The sequence below is a fragment of the Lithobates pipiens genome, unplaced genomic scaffold, assembly GCF_037356315.1.
Source record: "Lithobates pipiens isolate NorthernLeopardFrog02 unplaced genomic scaffold, aLitPip1_a1.2 Scaffold_22, whole genome shotgun sequence".
Classification (NCBI taxonomy): Eukaryota; Metazoa; Chordata; class Amphibia; order Anura; family Ranidae; genus Lithobates; species Lithobates pipiens.
In genome coordinates, this window is record NW_027507784.1 from 23,983,132 (window position 1) to 24,006,937 (window position 23,806).

At 47.1% G+C, this 23,806-nt stretch overlaps 1 pseudogene across 1 annotated transcript in view; it reads right to left on the reverse strand.

Annotated features, from left to right (window-relative positions):
- LOC143925630 (transmembrane protease serine 9-like) overlaps positions 1-23,806 on the reverse strand; it is an 80,468-nt pseudogene that overhangs the window by 49,960 nt on the left and 6,702 nt on the right. Inside the window, exons 2-5 of the transcript XR_013262043.1 lie at positions 13,024-13,234; positions 12,315-12,586; positions 9,383-9,552; positions 4,979-5,205 (exon numbers count right to left, since the gene is read on the reverse strand). The product of XR_013262043.1 is annotated as a transmembrane protease serine 9-like (transcript). The remainder of the gene's footprint in view (positions 1-4,978; positions 5,206-9,382; positions 9,553-12,314; positions 12,587-13,023; positions 13,235-23,806) is intronic.

Here is a 23,806-nt window from a genome sequence, read left to right on the forward strand (position 1 = left end):
TCGCCGCTGACACCCCATATTCAGGAGTCTGGCCCCTTTTCTGGCGCCTGAATTACAGCAGCGGTGGTGCTTTTTGGAAGCACCTGATTAGAGCCGTAGGCTCTAATAGGCGCCCAAAAAGGTGAAGAGCGGGCGCAATGCTGGGCGTTTGCTGTTCACTCAGCTGTGTGTTAGCAAAGTGAAGGAATTTGCTTTGCTAACACTGAACCGCCTCTCAGCCAATCAGGTGCCTGGGTCTGTTACCTGTCACCTGATGAAACGTCAGGCGCTGTGATTGGACGTCTGATAGAGAGAACGGAAGAAGACATCGAGGAGGGTGCGGGACACCGGTGCTGACCCGCTGCGAGACAGCTAAGTGCCAGGTGATGCAGACTGGCAGCATTTGATGGGGCACAGTAGCGGTAATGGATGGGCGCACTGGCAGCATTTGATGGGACACAGTAGTGGCAATCGATGGGCGCACTGGCAGCAATTGATGGGCACACTGGCAGCAATTGATGGGTACAGTAACTGCGTTTGGCACAGTGGCAGCATTTGATTGGCACAGTGGCTGCATTTGATGGCACAGTGGCAGCATTTGATGGGCACAGTGGCTATGTTTGATGGGCACAGTGGCAGCATTTGATGGGCACAGAGGCTATGTTTGATGGGCATTTTATGGGTACAGAAGCTGCGTTTGATGGCATAGTGGCAGCATTTGATGGGCATTTTATGGGTACATAAGCTGCGTTTGATGGCACAGTGGCAGAATTTGATATGCACAATGGCTACATTTGATGGGCACAGTGGCTGCAATTGTTTGTTTTTTTTGTTTGCGCCCCCCCCCCCCCCCCAAAAAAAATATATTTTTTGTGCACCAGCCACCACTGCCTGGAGGTAAAAATAAAGAGGAAGACTTTACATCCTCTTTAATGATTCTTACACTGAATGGTCTAAGGTTATCAGCGGTGTACCCCAAGGTTCAGTGCTGGGACCCTTGCTTTTTAACATCTTTATAAATGATATTGGGTCTGGGATCAAAAGTAAAATTTCCGTCTTTGCAGATGACACCAACCTATGCAGTGGAATAACCTCCTTACAGGATGTCTCCAATTTACAAGCCGACCTCAATGCTCTGTCTAATTGGGCGACTATGTGGCAGATGAGGTTTAATGTTGATAAATGTAAAGTCATGCACTTGGGGCCTAAGAATATGCATCATACACGCTAGGGGGAGTACAACTGGGGGGATCCATAGTGGAGAAGGATCTGGGGGTTTTGGTAGATCATAAGCTCAATAATAGCATGCAATGCCAAGCTGCGGTTTCCAATGTGAGCAAAGTCCTTTCTTGTATTAGGAGAGGTATGGACTCCAGAGAGAGAGATATCATTTTGCCCCCCTGTACAAATCATTAGTAAGACCTCATCTGGAATATGCAGTTCAGTTTTGGGCACCAGTTCTCAAAAAGGATATCGGGGAACTGGAGAAAGTGCAGAGAAGGGCAACCAAACTGATAAGAGGCATGGAGGAGCTCAGCTATGAGGAAAGATTAGAGGAACTGAATTTATTCACTCTTGATAAGAGGAGATTAAGGGGGGATATGATCAACATGTACAAATATATAAGGGGTCCATATAGTGAACTTGGTGTCGAGTTATTCACTTTACAGTTAACAAAGAGGACAAGGGGGCACTCTTTACATCTAGAGGTAAAGAAGAGATTTCATCTCCAAATACGGAAAGGTTTCTTCACAGTAAGAGCTGTGAAAATGTGGAATAGACTCCCGGCAGAGGTGGTTCTGGCCAGCTCAGTGGATTGCTTTAAGAAAGGCCTAGATTATTTCTTAAAAGTACAGAATATAACTGGGTACTGACATTTATAGGTAAAGTTGATCCGGGGAAAATCCAATTGCCTCTCAGGGGATCAGAAATGTTTATTTTTTTCCCTGCTGGAGCAAATTGGATCATGCTTTATTATGGATTTTTCACCTTCCTCTGGATCAACTGTGTGTATAGGATTGTATGAATTTTTTTTTTATTATTTCTTCTTTCCCTTGTATTGGTTTTTCAAACAAATTGGTTCAACTGTTAGCAGCACAGTGGTGTAGTGGTTAGCACTCTCACCTAGCAGCAATAGGGTCACTGGTTCAATTCCCCACCACAACACCATCTGCCTGGAATTTGCATGTTCTCCCTGTGCGGGTTTCCTCCATGTACTCTGGTTTCCTCCCACACTCCAAAGACATGCTGGTAGGTTAATCAGATCCTCTCTATAAATTGGCCCTAGTATCTGTGGACTCGGCCCACAACCTCTCATTAAAAAAAGGGACACTAATGGTTTTTGTTTTTTCACCTTATTACAGCCTATGCATTAAAGTGAAAAAACACCTGTCCGAGACCCCGGCCCCCTCGTTTTACTTACCTGATCCCTCTATATTGTCCCACAGGGACATGATTTCTCTCTCTGCAGGGGGTTCTCGGCTCTTGAGTGGATAGATAGATAGCAGCAGGAGCCAATGGCTGTGCTGCTGTCAATCAAATCCAATGATGCAGCCGACAGGGGCAGGGCCAAGTCCCGCATTCGGCATCTATGGACGCCAAATGCTGGACTCAAGAGAGTGCCCGCAAGGTAACCCCCACCGGGAGAGCGCTTCTCCTAGGGGGGGGGGGGGGGATTATCTGATGCAGGGAGGAGCCAAGAGAGCCACCGAGGGACCCCAGAAGAGTATATTGGGGACCACTCTGCAAAATTAGCTGCACAGTGGAGGCAAGTATGTTTTATCTAAAAAAAAAAAAAAAAAAAAAAAAACACAGAACCTTTGAATGAATGAAATACTTGTATAGCGCACAATGCGAACTGAATCGCCTCTAGTGTCCCTTTAATTTCCTCAATAGCCACAAACAATATAAATCCACTTTGTGTCCACCAAATGTCTTTGCAAGCCAGATACTACCTTGTAATATTAGCAGGGACATAATCACTGTGCTGTACATAGCCCATGCAGACAGCAGCGGTGTGGGAGGGGTCCAGCAGGCCCCACACACTACAGGCTGCCTGCATAAAACTACAGGAGGGTGGGCGGAAATCAGACCAGTCACCCTGCACAAGGAGAGAGAGAGCAGCAGTGACCGGTCTTTATTATGGGAAGCTTCTGTACAGAATTACTGCACAGATCTGGGGAAAAAAAACAAACAAACACACAAAGCACATCAAGGTTTAAGGAAGAATACACATGACAAAGGTTTGCTTATCCCAGAACTCGGCTTTAGGAGATACTGCAATCTAAAGTCGTCTCTCAAACTTTATGACATGGAGGAACCCTTGAAATAACTGTCCAGGCTCAGGGTACCCTTAATAATGAAGAACTAGTATGGTGCTCCAGACTACTGCTCATTGCTCCAAAGCATCACAAGATGAAAACCCAGTTCACCAGCCGTACTGAAGAACACCAATAGAATCTGGATGGCTGCACTTCTTAATGGCTTTATTAATAAATAAAAGCACTATATGCACACAATGGGGGGGGGGGGGGGCAAGAGACTATAACTTGTTTCATGCCTACCCAACGCTTAGTCGTGACAAGGTATTAATAAAGCCATCAAGAAGTGCAGCCATCTGGATTCTATTGGTGTTCACATACTAATGTTGACTATATCTACTGCTCACAGTACAATACCGTCATGGTCACTGCGAAGACGGCTCCTTGCATTTGTGGTCATTGGGAATAATCCCCCTACAGACAGTTGAAAAGATCATTGGTGTCTGCAGTTACTTATCTGAGAGGCAGGAATTGCCCAAGGATACCGTGGCGACCTTGAAGAACCCTGGTTGAGAAAGGTTGCCTTATGTACTATGAAAATCTTTCAGATATGAAACTGCCACTCATACTGTATAGTATAAAACAGATATATACCAACTTAAAGCAACACCAATTCCACAGAAAGTTTATTAAAAGAATAATTTATTAATGTAATCTTTATTAGAATATACATGAAAAACGTTGGGTGTCTTGGTCATGGATGCGTAAACATTTTTTAGGCATTTTTCAAAAGCGAGATGAAGATATAGCTGTATTTTGTCCTGGGGAATGTATTGAAAGCTGTGGTGTTGTGAATTATTCAATGGATATCCGTAATACTGAGGACATACGAAAATTCTGCACAGGTATATACTGTATCCAAAAGAGTAACACACTGTATTCAAGTATTGTGAATAAATAAATAACTGGGTTCTTTCTTTCTCTTCACATGCCATGGATTCGGTGTATAACCAATCACCAACATTTAGTATCTTCACTTTGTAATATAAGAACTCTGCAACCGCAATGATATCCATCTAAAAGTATTAACTGCTGCTTGAGTTGGTCTTGGCCAACATCTTCTAGATACAGTAGGTTGGTTGATAAATAACTGAGTTCTTCACATTCGATAGATTTGGTGCATAACCAAATCACCAACATTTAGTATCTTTGCAATATAAAAACTCTGTAAAAACAAATTCTATGCATTCATAGTGTAATTGCTGCTTGAGTTGGGTCTTGTCCAAACTCTTCTAGGCAGATTGGGATGCTTATGATTGGCTGGTTGATGCCCAAGTTGGCCCTGAACTTATAGACCGACAGATATTGAGGTTGTGATATTGTACCAATGTTTAACCGCTGGTTAAGAAGGTCTTGGCCAAAAAAATCTAGCTAGGCTGGGCTGCTTATGGTTAACTGGTTGATGGCAGAGTTGGCCCTGACTTCATAGGTTTTGAAGTCGTGATGTTGTAAAAATTGAATCAATATTCATACCCTGAAATGTAAAAATGACCAATGTGCACATCAGAATGCACACGGGTAAAAAACAAAAAAACACAAGATCTATTAAATGTCTTATCGTTGACATGGAGCACCATCTCGAAGATGACCAACCAAATGTTTTTTGCTTGTTTGTAGTTTTAATTTAAAAAAATAAAAATAAAGCTCTTCTGTCTTCCAGTCCCCAACCGTTCCTTCACATGTGCAAGAGTAAGCAAATCAGAACCATCAGCAGGGACGCGGTAAAAATTGTCGCAGATGAGTAGGATCGAGTGGCCCCATAGGAGTAGATCCACGTATAATAGTGAGGGACATAGGTGTAAACTCCGGGCCGGTTAGGTAGGGCGCACTCATCTCCCCAGCTGACAATGCCAGCTTGATACCAGCGACCATTAACTTTGCAGACCAAAGGACCCCCAGAGTCTCCCTGCAAGAAAAAATAAATAAATAAAAAAATGGACACTCATCAGCTGATTTTACATTATCATGGACAGAACCAAAGCCAGACCACTGAGAGGGTTTTCTACACCAGAAGGATAGTTTCATTTTTAATGATGACTCTAAAAAGTAAGATTACTGAGCTGGAGAAGAGCCGAAATTGGGTCAGTTGGGAAATATGTTTTTGGCTCTGGTCTACAGTTAGGAGTGCTGCTTAGTAACAAAGGAATCCAAAGCCCCTACACAAAATGGCACAAAAAGCAGAATTTGAGGTTCTTATGGTAAGCAAACAGTGATATTCTTTCCAACAGGGTGTGTTAAATATTCCAACTACCGTAGTCTTAATCATGACAGTTCTCACAAGTCTGTATGAGATGTATGTTTCACCAAGCTCTTTTGACCTGCACAAGTATCCAATTTCTTGATAGTCCTATCAGCTAGCACAATGCCATCAAAAATGTTTTACTATTTTCTTGCCTGAAAGGATATTTCCAATAAGACATACTCAATTCTTTTGTACAAATGTTCTTATATTAAATTGACCCACCAGTAAAGTTTAAAAGGCATGTTTCCCAGTTCTCCCGGCTTGCTGAAAAAGCCCATGTTTACAGGGCTCAGTAGCTCAAGAATAATGAAGCCAGTCATCAATTTTCCCGTTCAGCTTGAAAGCATTATTACCACGATCTGAATCTGCAACCTCTGCTGTGTCTGGCAGTAGCTCTTAGTTTTTTTTTTCCCTCTTTTTTGGTGGCAAAACCCGGGAACGAGGCAGTAGCTCTTCTTTATGAACCACCTAAAATGCTGGACAGTGCCTTGCCAAAATTGTTAGACAAGCTTGCCTTGGGTCTTGTTTCTGGTGAACCTTAAAGCCCTTGCTCCTCCCATGAACTTCCCATTCAGGCTGTGCCTTTGTGCTTCCTGTCTGCTAGATAATTGTGCTCTCCCCACCCAATACCTTTTTTGTCAATCCAGATGCGGTCTGTATCTTCACTACCACCAATTACCAACCTTTGACTTGTTCTTTGACTATGCTTCAGCTTGATTCCAACCACTTGTTACTGACCTTTTGCTTGTTTACTGACTATGCTTCCGTTTGAGTCCTACTTGCTACATCGGCTACTGGATCCCAGATTGCTCTCCACCATCTCCACCGTCAGCTCTGGTGAATATCAGTTAGTGCTTAGACCCAGCACCTCGGGAAAGCCTGCATCATCCACCAGGGTGACTTGATTGTACCTCTCCTGCTGATCGGTGGGGGGGTCTCTCTAATGCTAAAGTTACCAGTCTCCGAGCCTGACCCCTGCCAGTCACCAAAACTCTGCTGAGAGATATTGATGCCTTTTACCTCCCTACTAGGGTTAACTCAGAGCTTGAGGAATAGAAATATTTATTACACATATGGGGGGAAACATCCCCAAATTTTTAAGAGATGCACTTTAACCACTTAAGGACCAGAATGATTTCCTCCTTAATGACTAGGCCATTTTTTGTGATACGGCACTGCGTAGCTCTGACAATTGCGCAATCGTGCGACGTTGTACCCAAACTAAATTTAGGTATTTTTGCCCCACAAATAGATTTTGGTGGTATTTGAGCTATAATTAATATAATTATAAACAAAAAAAAGGAACCTCCACTTTTCGTAACCCCTCCCCCCCACCGCTGTCACATTTGGCAAATTGGGGGGGGGGGGGTGTAGATACCTGTATAATACAGGTATTTTGCACCAACTTCTGGGCATAGATAGCCCCACAATATGTGGGTATTTACGCCACTTCCTGTACCCCCGCTGTCTGCTGGGAGACATGCGGGTCCCAGAGACAGCAGGGACCATCCGTATTACACAGTGCGACTTGCGCATGCGCATTAGGGAACCCGGGAAGTGCAATAAACACTAATATTTATTTACAAAAAGTGTTCAAGTGTGTTCTAACTGTAGGGGGGGGTGGGCTGCCAGGGACATGACAGATCACTGTTCCCGATCACTGGGAACAGTAGATCTCTGACATGTCCCCCTGTCAGAACAGGAATCAGTCTTGTTTACACAGGCAGATCCCCGTTCTGCCTCTGTACAAGGTGATCACGGGTCGCCAGCGGACATTGTGCAGTGAGGGCGCCTGCCCGTAAACACACATTCACGAGCCTCCATACAGCTATGGCGGTTTGCACAGGTGAGCCAACCTGCAGCAGTAAAAACGACAGCAGCTGGTCGGCAAGTGGTTGGAAAAAATTATCCCAATGGACCGAATATCAAACTCACACAATCAGGAAAGTGAGGTCATTGCTGACAAAGTCTAATCACAGTACCAACTGCAGAGAAGCAAGGAGCTGCAAGATAGCACAGATAAGGCGAGTTTAAAAGGGTCTGGGGATGCCCTCTCCGAAGACACTCTCACCATGTCTTCCGTGCACAATTTGAAAGTGTCTCTTAAAACATAAAAATAAACATTGGCTTAAAAACATGTTGTATGCCTTAGTACAGGGTGTCCAAAATTCAGATCACGAAAAATTTATTTCCCCCCTTGGTGGGTGCATTGGTTAGTTTTACCAAGTGAAAATCATTGGAAACTAATTGGAAAAAGATTTTAAGCCCTAGTCAAATTACATTCTCCTTTGCAAAAAGAAAAAAAATTGTGGAAAACTTTGCCAATTCACTTATAGTAACACAAGGAATATGATTAACTGGTGCAAAACAAAAAATAAATAAAAAAAATTGGGGAAGCATATACTTCCAAATAAGGTTACAAAACCTTTACATAACCCCTCTTTAAATGAATCAATTTTAAAGTTGTACAATAACTGCTTAGACCCATGCAATTGAGACATTTTGGGTTTGAGGTTTGCAAACTATAGTGTAGTGCCCTCCAAGGTAGGTTGCTAGTTAATAGGAAAAAGTAGTTTTTGACTGGGTGGTAGTTAGCCCAGTTTTGATTTGTATAGTTGTACACTTGGTTTCTGCCTAAGCTCAGTGGGATTGTGATCTCAGGCGTCACTGGCTATAGTATAAAGGTTTCCCTGCCAGGCCGAGTTATGAAATATACTTTGTCCCCCCAGCCTTTCCAGTAGGAGGTTCAGGCTACTGGGGCATGGTAGGAGAGGGTATAAATAGTTGGGGTGGCCATGTGCTAGTTCTCTTGCCTTAGGCACTATGGGAAGCGCCACGTCAATGCAATCACGAGATTGCAGACGAGGTACTTCATTTACAGGCTTTTGACCTGCTTTGCAGCGCAATCCAAAGCGCCAAGCAGCTTCCACCTGTAGTATTACTACGAGTGGGAGCTTTGTTGTTCAAGTGAAGAGGTTACTTTTGGTTTCCCCAGTTCAGGGAACCCGGAAGTGACATCAGGAGCTCCGTGCAGTGACGTGGAGCTGCCTGTAAGGTAAGGGAGGCTCAGGGCTGCATTCGACGGGGCACAGTGGCTACGTTTGATGGGAGGGGGTTCAGAATTTTTCAGTTTGCACCGCCCCCAAAAATTTTGAGCACCAGCCGCCACTGGTCCAGTGTGCCTTTAAATTAGGGTTTTTTTTGACCTAGGAGATTCACTAGCTGGGAAAGCTGCCACCTCTGAAAGGCCTTGCTCCTGATCTACATTGATGTTCATCAGGGTCCCATACCTGCAACTACAAAGAAAGCCCTGAGACTTCACCCATGAGGACCCAGTCTACCAACACTGCACTAGAAGCCAACAGGAAGCCAAGTCTGAGCAGTCATTTTGTGGCCTCATAAGTAAAAGTCTGTTTGCTGATCTGGGTGAGGTTGGTACTGTAAGGATGTAAGAGCCAGTGTAGCTTTACAGCCTTTACATTGTCCCCGAATTTGGCCACTCCTTCTACTCAGAGGGACAAAGAGGCGCTACCTACAGGACGGTGAAGTTAGTGTCCGCCTCTTTGGAACTTGCAGTTATTTGAATATCCCATGCTCGATACCCCTTCCCAGATATAAGTTTTATCAGCATTCAAACCAAAAAAAGAACTTCCACCTAGACTAGTTGCAGGGTTAGTGTGCATGGAGTCGCTATTGTGATGGTAGTCGCTGCATTATAAGGAGAAGAACTCTGCTCATCATCATCTGTGTGACTGTACTTTTATCACATTTTATCAATCAATCAGCAGCTCTTTCGGGGGTAACACTACATATATTTATTTTCAGGACATTAATCACTCACCTGGCAGGAGTCTTTATTTCCAGCCTTGTACCCGGCACAGATCTGGTCACTGGGGACGAGGACTTCACTGCTACTGAGGCCGGAACCAATGTGGTACATCGCGTCACATTCACTGTTGCTGATAAGTGGTACCGTCACCTGCTGGAGGATTCCTGGGTATGGCAGCGACACTGCAAAAAAAAAAAAAAAAAAAAAAGACCACCATAACACTATGTTCTCAGCTCCAAAAACAACAAGAAAGGCTCTGAAGACACATTTACCTAGTGTGTGCACGCGTGTGCGTGCTTTAAAATGAAAGTGGTTCTAAAAAAAAAAAAAAAAAAAAAAAAAAAAAAAAAAAAAAAAAAAAGGCACAACGCTTACATTAATGCATTTTCTGCAGCGACACCCCCTCTGCTGGTTTCTCTCTTCAAAAGGACTACATGAGAGCAGTGGAAACCATTGGCTCCTGCTGCTGTCAATCAAACCTTTTGAGGAGGGAACAGGGGAGGGACGGGCCACACTGTGTGCATCTATGGACTTACTCAGCCTGACTTGGGAGCAAGCCCACATGAGTGTACCTATGGGGGTGCACAGAGTAGCGGACAGTGCAAGCAGGGGACCACTAAATAGTTTTGGGGCCACTCTGCAATATTACACTGAGGAGCTTTTTTTTTCTAGAACAAAAATATACACACATATACTTCCCAACTCCAGTGGATGATCATCCATTTACATCTTTTTTTCATTAAGATGTGTTGATTTTTCATCTGTTTATGGATGGAAAAAAAAAAAAAAAAAAAAAAACGGTCCGTGTGTGTGAAAGGGGTCCAAGTGCTGCTAAAGTGGGATTTGCCCTGCTGGAAGTATCAGAAGTGCTTGGGTCTCTAGTCTCTGCCAAGAGAGGGGAGTCCCTGAACAGAATAGATAGAGAGCCCTCCAAATATTGTGTGTAGCCCCCTGGGGTTTAGACAGTTAGCGCCTCACTCATTTACTTGCCAAGAGTAGTCATCTTGGTTGATTGATCGAGATCTACTGATTTCTCCCCAAGTTTGACCTTGTTGCACTTTTCGCTTCTACCACTAGGTGGCCGGGGAGCTTGGTGGTACTAGATATGAGAAGGGCAACCCAAGGTCAAGTTATGGGTATCTGAGCCAATGGGTAGGGGTTTTCTTGAATCCCTTGGACTGCTGGGAGAACCTATATATTCTGGTGAGGTCTGGGTAGACGTGTGTTGGACACCCCAGGCTTCTAGGCCAGAGATTGGGCCTATCCCAGGGGAATCTGGCTGACAGGCTTTGAGGGCCTAGCCCGAAGTAAGAGGGCAGCATAAGGTTGGCTTGCAGTCCAACCAAAAGAGATGGTTCTGTTGGCTGGAGAACCAGTCAGTGGTAGGAGATAGAAGGGAGGCTGTTGCCACTGAGGGACCAACCACCTTTTCCAGGGACCATAGTGAGTAACTGAAGAAAGTATCGGAACCATACTCTCACCGAATGGGCTTAGTGGAGAATCTGGAAACTTCAGGCGGTGATCAAATCAGGGACCCGCTTGCAGGGCAGTCTTGTGAGTAAAGCCAGGGACCGAGATGGTTAGCAGGGGTGAAGCATCTCCAGTGCCAAGCTAGGGACCCAGCAGGGAAGCGTGGGTGACGCTTCAGGGAGATACCACCACCAACCTTGGAGGAGCTCAAGGGATTCAGAGTGCGTGAATCAGAGAGTCTAGTGAGAGATCGGGGGCTCAGTGTTGAAGAATAACTACAAGAAGCAGTTGTAGTGAAACTGAAACCACTGTTACGTTTGAGTTAGTGACTGTTAAAGGACTGTTGCCATAGGAGACAGCATTCCTGCATGTGCAGAAGTGGAGCCTTGCCGGGACCTTTTCCTGCACGGCTATCCTCCTATTGAAGTCTCGGTGACTGCTAACTGAATTTATAACTACCTAAGGGTGTCCTGGCCCTAACCCTCTCCCCCCCCCCCCAAAAAAAAAAAAAAAAAAAAAAAAAAGAAGGACAGTCAAAAGAAATAAAACCCTCTTTTACATCCAAGTAGTGTCTGGCGCCCAATGACTTTCACCATCTTAGCCTCCACTATGCCTTACAACCCACTACATATTGAAGGATGTCAGCTATCTTTGGCCTTGGAGGTCCTCAGACTGGACAAGGCCAGAGACCTTGCTACATGTGCAATAAATTCTGAGTATTCCAAAGCTTCCTCGCCAACCCATTCACGTTCAACCAGCAAAAAAAAAAAAAAGACATCCACTGCCTGTTTTTTGTGAGAGCGACTGTCCAAGTGTTGTGTGCCTGGCTGCCTGGGGACCTAGATGGGAAGATAATCTGGGACAAATCAGTGGGACCTGTCAGGGGTCTGTGCTACTCTTTCTGAAAATATATTTTTTTACGAGACAGGCATACAAGTGCATCTTATGATTGAGTTGATATATTTGATCAATACTAGTGGTAAGGAAAATTCTAATGCTGCGTACACACGATCAGAATTCCGGCCAGAAAAAGACAGACGAGAGCTTTACATCGGAAAATGCGACCATGTGTACGCTCCATCGGAATTTAGCTTTCCGAATTTCCGCCAGCCAAAAATTGATAGAAAGTTTTTCCGTCGGGAAAATTGAGAACATGCTATCGGAAATTTCCATTTCCGACACGCCAAAAAAATCACGCATGCTCAGATTCAACTACAAGATGGAAGCTATTGGCTATTGACTATTGACATTCCTTTTTCTAGTCCCGTTGTACGTGTTGTATGTCACCACGTTCCTAAACGATCAGAATTTGATGTGACCGTGTGTAGGCAAGACAGCTAGAGCCGAATTCCATCGGGAAAACCATTAGAGCTTTTTCCGACGAGAACTCCGATCATGTGCACGCGGCATTAAACAGTTTACATTCCAATCTAAAGTTATAAGATACGTTTATGGTACATTTTATCCATCTTACCTCCAGTCCCGATATTACCCCATCCGGTCACAGTGCAGTTCATGCCCGACGGGAAGTTCATAGACGATGGTGGCACACACACGGGCAGAATGTACTCGGTGTAAGTGATGGGGTTGGAGAGTTGGATTAATGCGATGTCTCCGGGGGTCCCAGCACCACTCCATAGAGAGTTGATGATGAGATTCTGCACAGTGGATGTAATCTGGTGAGCACTGGTGATGCTAAGCTTGTACGCCCCCATAACAACTGTGTAGTCTGATGGGTTGGTAGAACTAAACAGTACAGAGAACACAATAGAAATGTTAAAACATGTCAGATACTTAATATAAACTGTAGCACAAACATAAAAATGTAAATCCCAACAAGATATTTTTATGGTGTTGGTTCTGAGCCGACTTGAAATTAATTTCCCAACGGTAAACAAATAAATTGTATGCAGTGTTATTTAATGGTTAAGTAAATCCCTTGGCTATATGCACCAGAACATTTTGACCGCGTTTGGATGCATCAGACCCCAGTTGGCTAAAGAACCAGGATTGCCGAATGGACCTTTTTTTTTTCCCCCTCAAACGAGTCCGCTCAACACATTTTATGGACAAGACAAAATTTATGTAAAAATCGATAGATCTATTATTAACAAGTGCTAAATTTCCTGCACCAAAGCAGCACTCAAATACAAAATGTTGAGTAGACATCAAATACTACTTACTATTCAAAACAATGCGCAGCGGTCAGCACCCATTGGTTGGAGATCAAAGAGCCACCACAAATGTGGGAGCCCTGATAGCGCAAGCTAATCTGCCATGGCCATGCTCCGTCAGCTGCGTTTGTACCACCGACTATCCGGTTGTTGATGAGCGGTGTGCCACAGGTTGGCTGGGCCGGTGTAGTAAGGTTGGAGATCACAGATGTGGGATACACTGAAAAATAAATAGAGATTAATGAATGAATCAGTTCAGATCTCAGATCTTTGGCCAGGCATTATGAAATAATAATTTAATAATTTAAGTTCCATTCTAAAACTACTCTGGTCGGTTTTCTATCTCATCCACTCTTAGTACATCATAAAGGGGGCAGTCTAAACTCATAATAGCGGAAACCATCCACGAGACAACAGAAATTGATTGACCTTTGTAGCACTGACTCCCGAAGGAGCGGCTGGTTTTAATGGGCTTACCGTTACCTTCTTCACCTCGATTTGCGTCTAGGAGTTTCCCATGGTAGATGGCCCAGAAACTATAGAGACTGACGAAAGATCCGCTTAAAGGGATTTTTATTTGCAAAAACATAGATAATGAACAGTCTCTCAGTATAGGATCAGAGGGTTAGGTGAAAAGTCCAGCTACTCTAATGCCGTGTACACATGTAGCCGACTGTCCGTCGGACTTTCCGAATGGGCTACTTGCCCACACATGCCACTTTTTCAGCAGACTAATACGGCGTACTAAGTCTGCCGTACTATCCGCCCTACTTCTGAAATGAACGGACTCACCCACGCACGCCGAGGAAAGTCCGCTCATGTCGAGCGGGTCTCCAGGTAGGCGGGGCCCGCAAAGGAGACGTCGCTGGCCCCGCCACCTGGTATGGACTTAAAGGGAAACCCCAATGCCGAAAAAAAAAAAAATCGGCGTGGGGGTCCCCCCAGGTCCACATCAGACCCTTGTCTGAGCACGCTACCCGGCCGGCCAGGAAAGGGGGGGGGGGGGGGGGGAGAGCGAGCCGGGCCCCCCCCCCTCCTGAGCCATACCAGGCCGCGTGCCCTCAACATGGGGGGTGCCTTGGGACACCTTGTCCCCATGTTGATGAGGACAAGGGCCTCTTCCCGACAACCCTGGCCGTTGGTTGTCGGGGTCTGCGGACGAGGCGCTTATCGGAATCCGGGAGCCCCCTTTAATAAGGGGGCCCCCGGATACCGGCCCCCCTACCCATTCACCTATAAAATAAAATACAAAAAAACACAACACACAAGATAAAATAGTTTATTGCACAGCTCCGGGGGTCTTCCGTCTTCAGGGGTCTTCTCGCCGGACTCCTCCGCTATCTTCTTGTAGTTCTTTTACTAGCGGAGGAGCCCGGCTTTCTTCCCCGCCGCCGGCCTCTTCTTCCGACTTTGGGGGTCTTGTCCCCCTCTTCGGTTCTTCTGCCGGGCTACTGCACCTTCTTCTAGCTCTTTTACAGGCGGCGGCCCGGTCTTCTGTCGCCACCGCCGCCTTCTGTTCTTTTCTTCTTCTTCAGATGTTGCATCATCGAGTCCTCCGCTCACAATGACAGGGACCGGGCACGCGGCGACTTATATAGGGACATCCCGGATGATGTCCCCGCAGCTGACAGAGGATGCTGGGACTGTGACATCATAATAGGCGGGGACATCATCCGGTGATGTCCCTATATAAGTCGCCGCGTGCCCGTTCCCCGTCATTGTGAAAAATTGGGCTGGTGGCATCACCCAGAACCAAAATGTTCTTCCAACATATCAGCGGAGGAGGAAGAGGACAGACAATCAACATAGCAGGACAGTCACTCAGCATCAGCATAGGCAGTCTTGAAGGGATGTGAAATTTCAAAAAAAATTATTCGGTTACATCAGCTTCAGGTGCTTGGTAGCTGTGGGTGATCCAAGACTGATTCAGCTTGAAGAAGGTTAGTCGATCAACTGAGTCGGTGGACAGGCGCACCCTGTGATCGGTAACAAAGCCACCAGCAGCACTGAAGGTGCGTTCCGAAAGAACGCTGGATGCAGGACAGGCCAGTAGCTCAATTGCATACTGTGCAAGCTCTGGCCAGTGATCCATCCTCAAGACCCAGTAAGCCAGAGGATTTTTGGTGGGGAAGGTGTCCAAGTCTGACTTTGCTCCTAGGTATTCCTGCACCTTGTAAATCAGACGCTGGCGATGGTTGCTGAAACTGATCATACCTTGGGGCTGCGGACTAAAAAATTGTCTGAACGCATCGGTCAGACGGCCACCTTCTCCACCGCTCCTTCTGACCGATGCCTCAGCAACACGTTGTCCAGGACCAGGAGTTTGTAACCTCCCAGTCTCTGGGAACGCGTTGCACAGACCTTTCTGCAAGGCCTCCCGGAGATGTCTCATCCTCTGCTCCCTCTGCGACGGCACGATAGGGTCAGCAACCTTACCCTTGTACCGTGGATCAAGGAGAGTGGCCAGCCAGTAATGGTTCCTCTCCTTGATCCGAAGAATACGAGGATCCTTCCGCAGGCTTTACAGGATCAGGGGGGCCATGCAGCGTAGGTTAGCTGAGGCATTCGATACGGAGTCCTCTGGGTCACTAAGGACAACATGATCCAAAGCTACCTCCTCCCAGCCACGTACAAGTCCACGGGTTTCTTGGGACTGTAAATCATCCCTACAAGACTGCTGCTGATGACGAGTGCCAGCTTACACCTCCATGCTGACACAATCATCCTCCTCCTCCTCATCCTCTTCCTGTGTGATGGGTGGCACAGAAGGAATACTGTCTGGATAAAGGGGGCCTTGAGAGGCAAGAAAGTCCTCCTCTTCCTGCCTCTGTTCTGCCTCAAGTGCCCTGTCCATTATTCAACACAGCGTATGCTCCAAGAGGTGTACAAGAAGTACAGTGTCACTGATGCATGCACTATCACTGCTCACCATACTTGTGGCCTCCTCAAATGGTGACAGGACAGTGCATGCATCCCTAATCATGCCCCACTGGCGTGGTGAGAAAAAAACCAAGCTCCCCTAACCCTGTCCTGGTGCCGTAGTTGCACAGGTACTCATTGATGGCCCTCTGCTGCGTGTGCAGCCGCTGCAGCATGGCCAACGTTGAGTTCCACCTGGTGGGCATGTCACATATAAGGCGGTTCTTGGGCAGGTTCAACTCCTTTTGGAGCTCAGCCAGCCGAGCACAGGCATTAAATGATCGGCGGAAATGCACACAGACTTTCCTGGCCTGCTTCAGGACATCCTGTAAGCCTGGGTACCTGCCCAAGAACCGCTGCACCACCAGGTTAGGGACGTGAGCCACACAGGGCACATGGGTCAGTTGTCCCTGTCGGAGGGCGGAGAGGAGGTTGGTGCCATTGTCGCAAAGCATCATTCCTGGCTTAAGCTGGCGTGGCGTCAACCACCTCTTGGCCTGCCCCTGCAGAGCTGACAACACATCTGCCCCAGTGTGGCTCCTGTCCCCCAAACAAACCAGCGCAAGCACGGCATGGCATCGTTTTGCCTGCGTACTTGCGTGGCCCCTGGAACGCCTACAGAGCACCGCTGGTTCTGAGGACAGAGCACTGGAAGAGGCCATGGAGGAAGAAGAAGAGGAGGGGGTGGAGGAGAGAGGTGTGTCACAACCAATAGTAGCATTTTGGAGGCGTGGTGGCGGAACAACCTCCAACACTACTGCACCTTGTCCTGCATCCTTCCCAGCTGCCAGAAGAGTGACCAAATGGGCCGTGAAAGACAGGTAGCATCCCTGTCCATGCCTGCTGGACCATAAGTCAGTGGTAATATGCACCTTACCGCTGACCGCCCTGTCCAGCGAGGCAAGGACATTGCCTTCCACATGCCGGTAGAGAGCCAAAATCACCTTCCGTGAGAAAAAGTGGCGTTTGGGGACCTGCCACTGAGGAACCGCACATTGTACAAACTCACGGAAGGGGGCCGAGTCTACCAACTGAAAAGGCAGCAGTTGAAGTGCTAGCAATTTAGCCAAGCTAGCATTCAACCGCTGGGCATGTGGATGGCTGGGAGTGAACTTCTTTCGACGATCCAGCAGCTGGGGCAGGGACATTTGCCTGCTATAATCGGACGTGGGTGTACTGCTAGCAGAGTGCCCTGAAGCACTTGGCTGTGACACACCTAATTCTACACCTTCATTCCTCTCAGAGCAGGTTTCAGAGAGGACTGAAGGTCTAGTGGGGTTGGAGATCCCAGCTGATGAGGAGCAAGGAGAGGTCCGCTTGCCAATGAGCTGCATGGCAGGTCAACATATGTCTGGTCAAGCATGTGGTGCCCAAGCGGCTGATGTTTTGGCCCCGCGAGATACGCTTGAGACATATGTTGCAAATAGCAGCGGTGCGATTTGATGCACTCGTCTCAAAAAAGGCCCACACCAAAGAAGTTTTAGAATAACGCGCAGAGGCAGCGCCCTGCACAGGCGGAGCTCTGCGGTGTGATTCAGTCGGTGTTCTGCCCCTAAGCTGGCCCCCGGAGGGCATCCTGCCTTGTTGAACATGTGCCTCCTCCTCCTCTCTCCTACCAGGCACCCACATGGAGTCAGTGAACTTATCATCCCCTCCCTCTTCATCGCTGGACCAAACCTGGCAGTATGCTGCAGCTTGTGGAACATGACTGCCAGATTGCTGTCCTTCTTGAGCAAAGTATTGGCAGGGTATTGCATTGCAGAGTATTGGCAGGGTATTGCATTGCAGAGTATTGGCAGGGTATTGCATTGCAGAGTATTGCATTGCAGGGTATTGGCAGGGTATTGCATTGCAGGGTATTGCAGATCCACTGCAAGATACGCTCATATGCATATATATTTCACAGAAAATACAGTACAACATTTATTGTAAAGTGCCAGTTTAAAAAAACAAAATAAGTTAACTTGTCAAACAGAATAATCAACGCAATGGGTGATGATCTTTCCCTCGCAGGGAATTTCTAACACAAATACACCCTGTTCCAAATTCAAATACAGCAAATTAGAAAATATCCCACAAACTGGAATAACGTTGCCCTTGCCGTGCAAGATTATCGGCAACGGATCATTCCTTGGATCAGAGTCACGGATCGGATCATTTTTCGGATCAGCAAATAATTGAATTTGCAAAAACCTGTGAAAATGTCACCACCATATAGTCCCCACTGCAATATACATATCCCCCACTGTAATATCCACATCATCTCCCCCAATAATATTTTGGCTGAGCATGGATGGGTATGGCTGGGTATTAGCAGAATATGTATTGGCAGGATAAGTATTGGCAGGGCAAGTATTGCAGAGTCTTGTCAGGGTAAGTATTGGCAGGGTAAGTATTGCAGAGTATTGGCAGGGTAAGGCATTGGCAGAGTATTGCATTGGCAGAGCATTGCAGAGTACTTGCCGGTTGTGTATTGCAGAGTACTGGCAGGGTATGTATTGCAGAGTACTGGCAGGGTGGGTATTGCAGAGTATTGGCAGGGTAAGGCAGAGTGCAACTTAACACACTAGTGACTAACCTGGTTTACTTCTCGGGAGAGAAGTAAACTGGTAGCAGTGCAGTGGCTGTGGCCCCAGGAGGCCTGGACTGTCTGGCACTGGGTAGAGGGGAGGGAGGAGGAGACAGTCCGGATCCAAGCGGCGTGTGTCTGTCGCTGGCTGCACTGGAGGCCGTATGCGCACTGCCCACTGACTCCAGTGCGTGCCCACGTGTATGGCCGACGTCATATGACCGGTTGCTAGACGCGGAGCGGCCCTAGCCTACCAACCAGTCACTCGGGCGGCCAAGGAGCGGCGGACTACGCACTGAATAGCCTCAGGCGGCTAATGGGAACGGCATTCCCGTTGTGGAAATAGTACGGGAACGCCGTTCCCATAGGACTTGAGGCCTGTGTACAACCCTATATACTGTACACCTATAAAAAGGACCGTTGTGGACCTAGTAGCAAGTGATTTGCAGACTGTCCCTGCTCAGAACACCAAACTGTCCCTCAGTCCCTACACTGATAAAAAGACAGCTGCAGAATCGGTCAGCAGTTAAGTATATTATACTTTGTATATTTGAAAGAAAGTATATTATACGTGTACAACCCTATATACTGTACACGTATACCAGTCCTTAAAAGGACCTTTGTGGACCTAACAGTAATAGCTAGTGATTCAACTGACTGTCCCTACTCCACACAGCGTCCGGTCCCTACACTGACAAAAGACAGCTGCAGAATCAATCAGCAGCACAGCAGTGCACTGAACCCTATATACTGTACACCTATACCAGTCCTTAAAAGGACTTTTGTGGACCTAATAGCTAGTGATTTATGTCACTACAGCCTCTCCCTGCTCCACACAGCGTCCTGTCCTTACACTGACTTAAGACAGAATGTAAAATGGCCGCCAGATCAGGTCTATTAATAAGTTAGGGGGAATGTCCAATTGTCCATGTGCTGAATTGTCTCAATTGGCTGTCCTGCACCCCATGATGGATGTGTCATCATGGGTCAAAGTTCTTTCACACTGTAAACACATATGTCCGCCGGGCGAACAGCGGCAGAAGCCTGCCGGTTTGGCGAATTGCAAACACGCAAAATTCACCGCGAACCGACCGCCGGGCGAACCGCAAGGCCATCTCTACCTACCAGTACCGCCCCTTTAAGGCTGGATTCACACCTATGGCATTTTTAGTGCTTTTTGCATATTTGCACTACAGAACGTGTTCCATAGGAAACCATATTAAATAGACTGTAGTACAAATCTGCAAAAAATTCAAAAAGCACCAAAAATGCCATAGGTGTGAATCCGGCCTTAGAGAATACAGAACCAAGTATCATTTTGTGGTGCTAAATCATGTGTATGGAACATGTTAATGATAAAAAGAAAAGCAGTAAAACAGATCCCCTGTAGCCAGAAACAATAGAATCCCAGCAATAGATCCCCACACAACAAAAGACTCCCCCTAGCAACAATAGATTCAGTGCAGCAACAGTGAACCACCAACAAAATATAACACCCAGTAACAAAATACCCACCCAAGCAACATTAGACCTCTCCCCCAGCAGCAACAGCAGATCTAGCAGCCAGTAAAAATACGACCTCTCCCTCAAAAGTAGATCCCTTCCAGCAACAATAAATCCCCCATCAGCAACAATAGACCCTCACACAAAATTAGATTGCCACCAGTGACCATAGATCCCCCCAGCAGCCAACATCAATAGACCCTCCAGCACACCCCATGCTATTACATACATTCAGTGCTGGAGGTGTTGGAATTGCGTTCCCCCTGAAAAAAAAAAGCCCTGGTAGTAGTACTGTATAGTAACAAACTAAGAGTACAACACTTACCTCCTTTGTATTATTCTCTTTATACAAGGGGTCTTCAAAAAGGTTTCTGCACTTTTATATACATGTAGCGGCCATAACCCTTGGCAGGGCGACCTTAACTTTTGGGCTTACTGGTTACCTCCGCTTGGCTGGTTCTTCCACGTCTAGGGGTTCCCAGGTTTGGTACCCAACAACTTTGGATGCTGACACCAATAAAGTACTTTAGAAAGGTTTTTATTTGCAGGGGTAACATCCAACAAACACAGTCTAGTATGGGAACAGAGGGCAAGGGTGAAGAAACTCAGGCACCTTGAACTGCTAATTGTAGTCAGAGTCTTCAAGCGGGAAATGCGATACTCCTAAGAACCAAGGCCTGAGGTGTGCCTTGGCCTAGCTGGTCAGTATGCCTGAGAAGAGGGCATACCCTGAATGTAAGAATAAGAACAAAATACTATGAGAATGTATGAAAGTGGGGAACGGGTGGGTGGGAACCCAGAAAACCTACCGACACTGGCCCTGACAGAGGAGGAGGTTTAAATAGCCCTCTCAGGCTCCTCCTACAAATACAGGCTGGCCTGCGGCCAGCCTTACAACTTGTAGTCAGAGTCTTCAAGCGGGAAATGCGATACTCCTAAGAACCAAGGCCTGAGGTGTGCCTTGGCCTAGCTGGTCAGTATGCCTGAGAAGAGGGCAAAAAGACACAAAATTTAGGTGAAGAAGGGAAGGTAATGAACCATCAAGGATAAAGGTGTGCTCCCGGACGGCAGCAGTACGCATCCAGTAAGTAACTGGAAAGCGTTTGCCATGGCAAAAGATCACAATGACTCCTGACTTGGCGATGAGACGGAACCCCCTATCGAACCTGTGACACTACCCTGAACCCAACTGAACATCCCCTGAAAGATTGAATTGAGCCGGATGCCCGTGACACCCAGACCCGAGAATGAACTGCTTGTGAAATGAGAGGATACGAGAGGGGAAAGGAACAAGGTCTGGCCCGAGGAACCCCCTGCAAAAGATCGCAAAATACCCCAATGAACACCAGTGAAATAGCCCAGAGACATACCCCCCCAAGAGGGTGAGTGGCAAAAAGACCACTAACAGGAGTGCTAAAAGCTAGAAACCTGATGGATGTGACGGAGTAAGTGGACAAGGCCCATGCCCATGGCAATAATACTGTCAACCTGGAAAAACCATACCGGGCGCAGGACCCAGGTCCCCCCGGATAAGATCGGGTCATGCTACAGCCTGAACCCAACAGCTGGGACAGAACCCTGAACCAAGGAGGGCCAAACCCCCTCTCAGGGAAACAGTCCCCATGGCATGCAACTGACATACCCGAGCCCCCCCTATTTGGAACAAGCTGGGGATCGGAAAAGACGACTGGACTGATGTCCCTAAGTGGGACTCCAGGCAATAAGTTCAAACAAGATCAGAGCCAAGAGTGGAATCCAAAACCATTGTGACGTCTGCCCAACCTACCCCCCAAGGACCGTCACGTGGACGTGGCTTAACAAACACCCTGAGAGAGACTATACGTCCCTGGGCAGTAACCAGGGCTTCAACACAACAGGACATCAACTGAAGGAAAATTATTGACTGCTTCTGATCCAAGGGTGAGCCCCGTGGTGAAATGACATCAGCACCAATCCACTAGCCCCCAACAACGGTCGGGCTGAAGGAAGTGATAGCAAGCATGGATGCTATCGGTATGAATGCCAAGACGGCCCAACCTGAAACACAATACTAGAGAAATGACAGACAACCAGACAATGAGAACAAAAATACCCCCTGCCTAACTAAGAATGAAACATGAGCAGAAAAGTCAAGACCACTGTGCGTGAAAAGAACCCCCCCCCCCACCCAACATGTAAAATGGTAAGTGAGCCCGAGTAACCTGCAGTGCAGAGGCAGGTAATTAACTGAAAACTCAGGGCTAGTGTACCCACGGACCGTGGTGGGTAGTCGTATAGATGTGGTGAATGAACATGCAACGTATGACGTATGGTATACGGGCGAGAAGATTGAGGACAACAATCAATTAACAAACGAAAACCTCAGCCCGTATGGATCTATAGACGTGACAGATCCTGACGTGTGAGCCCTAGCTACCTGACCCAGGTACAAACATGACACAGACACGATGAGACATGACAATCAACAAGGACGAACGACTACCAGAGTATGCCATGAGTGGACAATGCCCCTCTGAGAAAGACTGAACACCAAGTCTGAAATACCAAGACAGGCATGCTGGCAGCAACACAAAAACAGAAAAACGCTGAGACAGAAAACGCTGAGACAGAAAACGCTGAGACAGAAAACGCTGAGACAGAAAACGCTGAGACAGAAAACGCTGAGACAGAAAACGCTGAGACAGAAAACGCTGAGACAGAAAACGCTGAGACAGAAAACGCTGAGACAGAAAACGCTGAGACAGAAAACGCTAAGACAGAAAACGCTAAGACAGAAAACGCTAAGACAGAAAACGCAACATGCCATGATGAAAAAACACCATGACAGAAAACACTGAAACTCCATGCTGAAGAAGAAACAAGGTGACAGAAATGGAGGCAAAACGCAATGACAGCAACAACCAAGACTGAAACGCTGAGGCATAAATGAAAAGCCAGAAAACCTGGGCCAGAAATGCTATAACAGAAAAACTGCGACAGCGACGCAACAGCAGAATCCTGGCCAGAAATGCAAAAAGCCAAAAAACACGCTGAGACTGAATGCAAAGACAGAAATCCTGGTTCAGAACGCCATGACAGAAATCCTGGTTCAGAACGCCATGACAGAAAACCTGGTACAGAATGCCATGACAGAAAACCTGGTTCAGAACACCACAGCAGTCCAGGGGCAGACAGAAGTCCAAGGGCAGAACGCTACGACAGAAATCCCGGGGCAGAAAGCTACGACAGAAATCCCGGGGCAGAACGCTATCAGGCATCCAGGCAGGAACGCTATGACAATAATGCCGGACAGACCACTGACAGGAGATGCTGCGCAGAAACGCTGTGACGGAAACGCAGCGCAGAAACGCTGTGACGGAAACGCAGCGCAGAAACGCTGTGACGGAAACGCAGCGCAGAAACGCTGTGACGGAAACGCAGCGCAGAAACGCTGTGACGGAAACGCAGCGCAGAAACGCTGTGACGGAAACGCAGCGCAGAACCGCTGTGACGGAAAGGCGCAGAACGCTGTGACGGAAAAGCAGCGCAGAGCGCTGTGACGGAAAAGCAGCACAGAACGCTGAGACAGAAATGACACGTGGAGCTAAGGCGGGGGGGAAGACCCGCCACATGAAGCTCAGGCGGGTGGGGAGACCCGCCACGTGGAGCTCAGGCGGGTGAGGAGACAGAAATCCCGGGGCAGAAAGCTACAACAGAAATCCCGGGGCAGAAAGCTACAACAGAAATCCCGGGGCAGAACGCTGGCATCCAGGCAGGAACGCTTTGACAATAATGCCGGACAGACCGCTGACAGGAGATGCT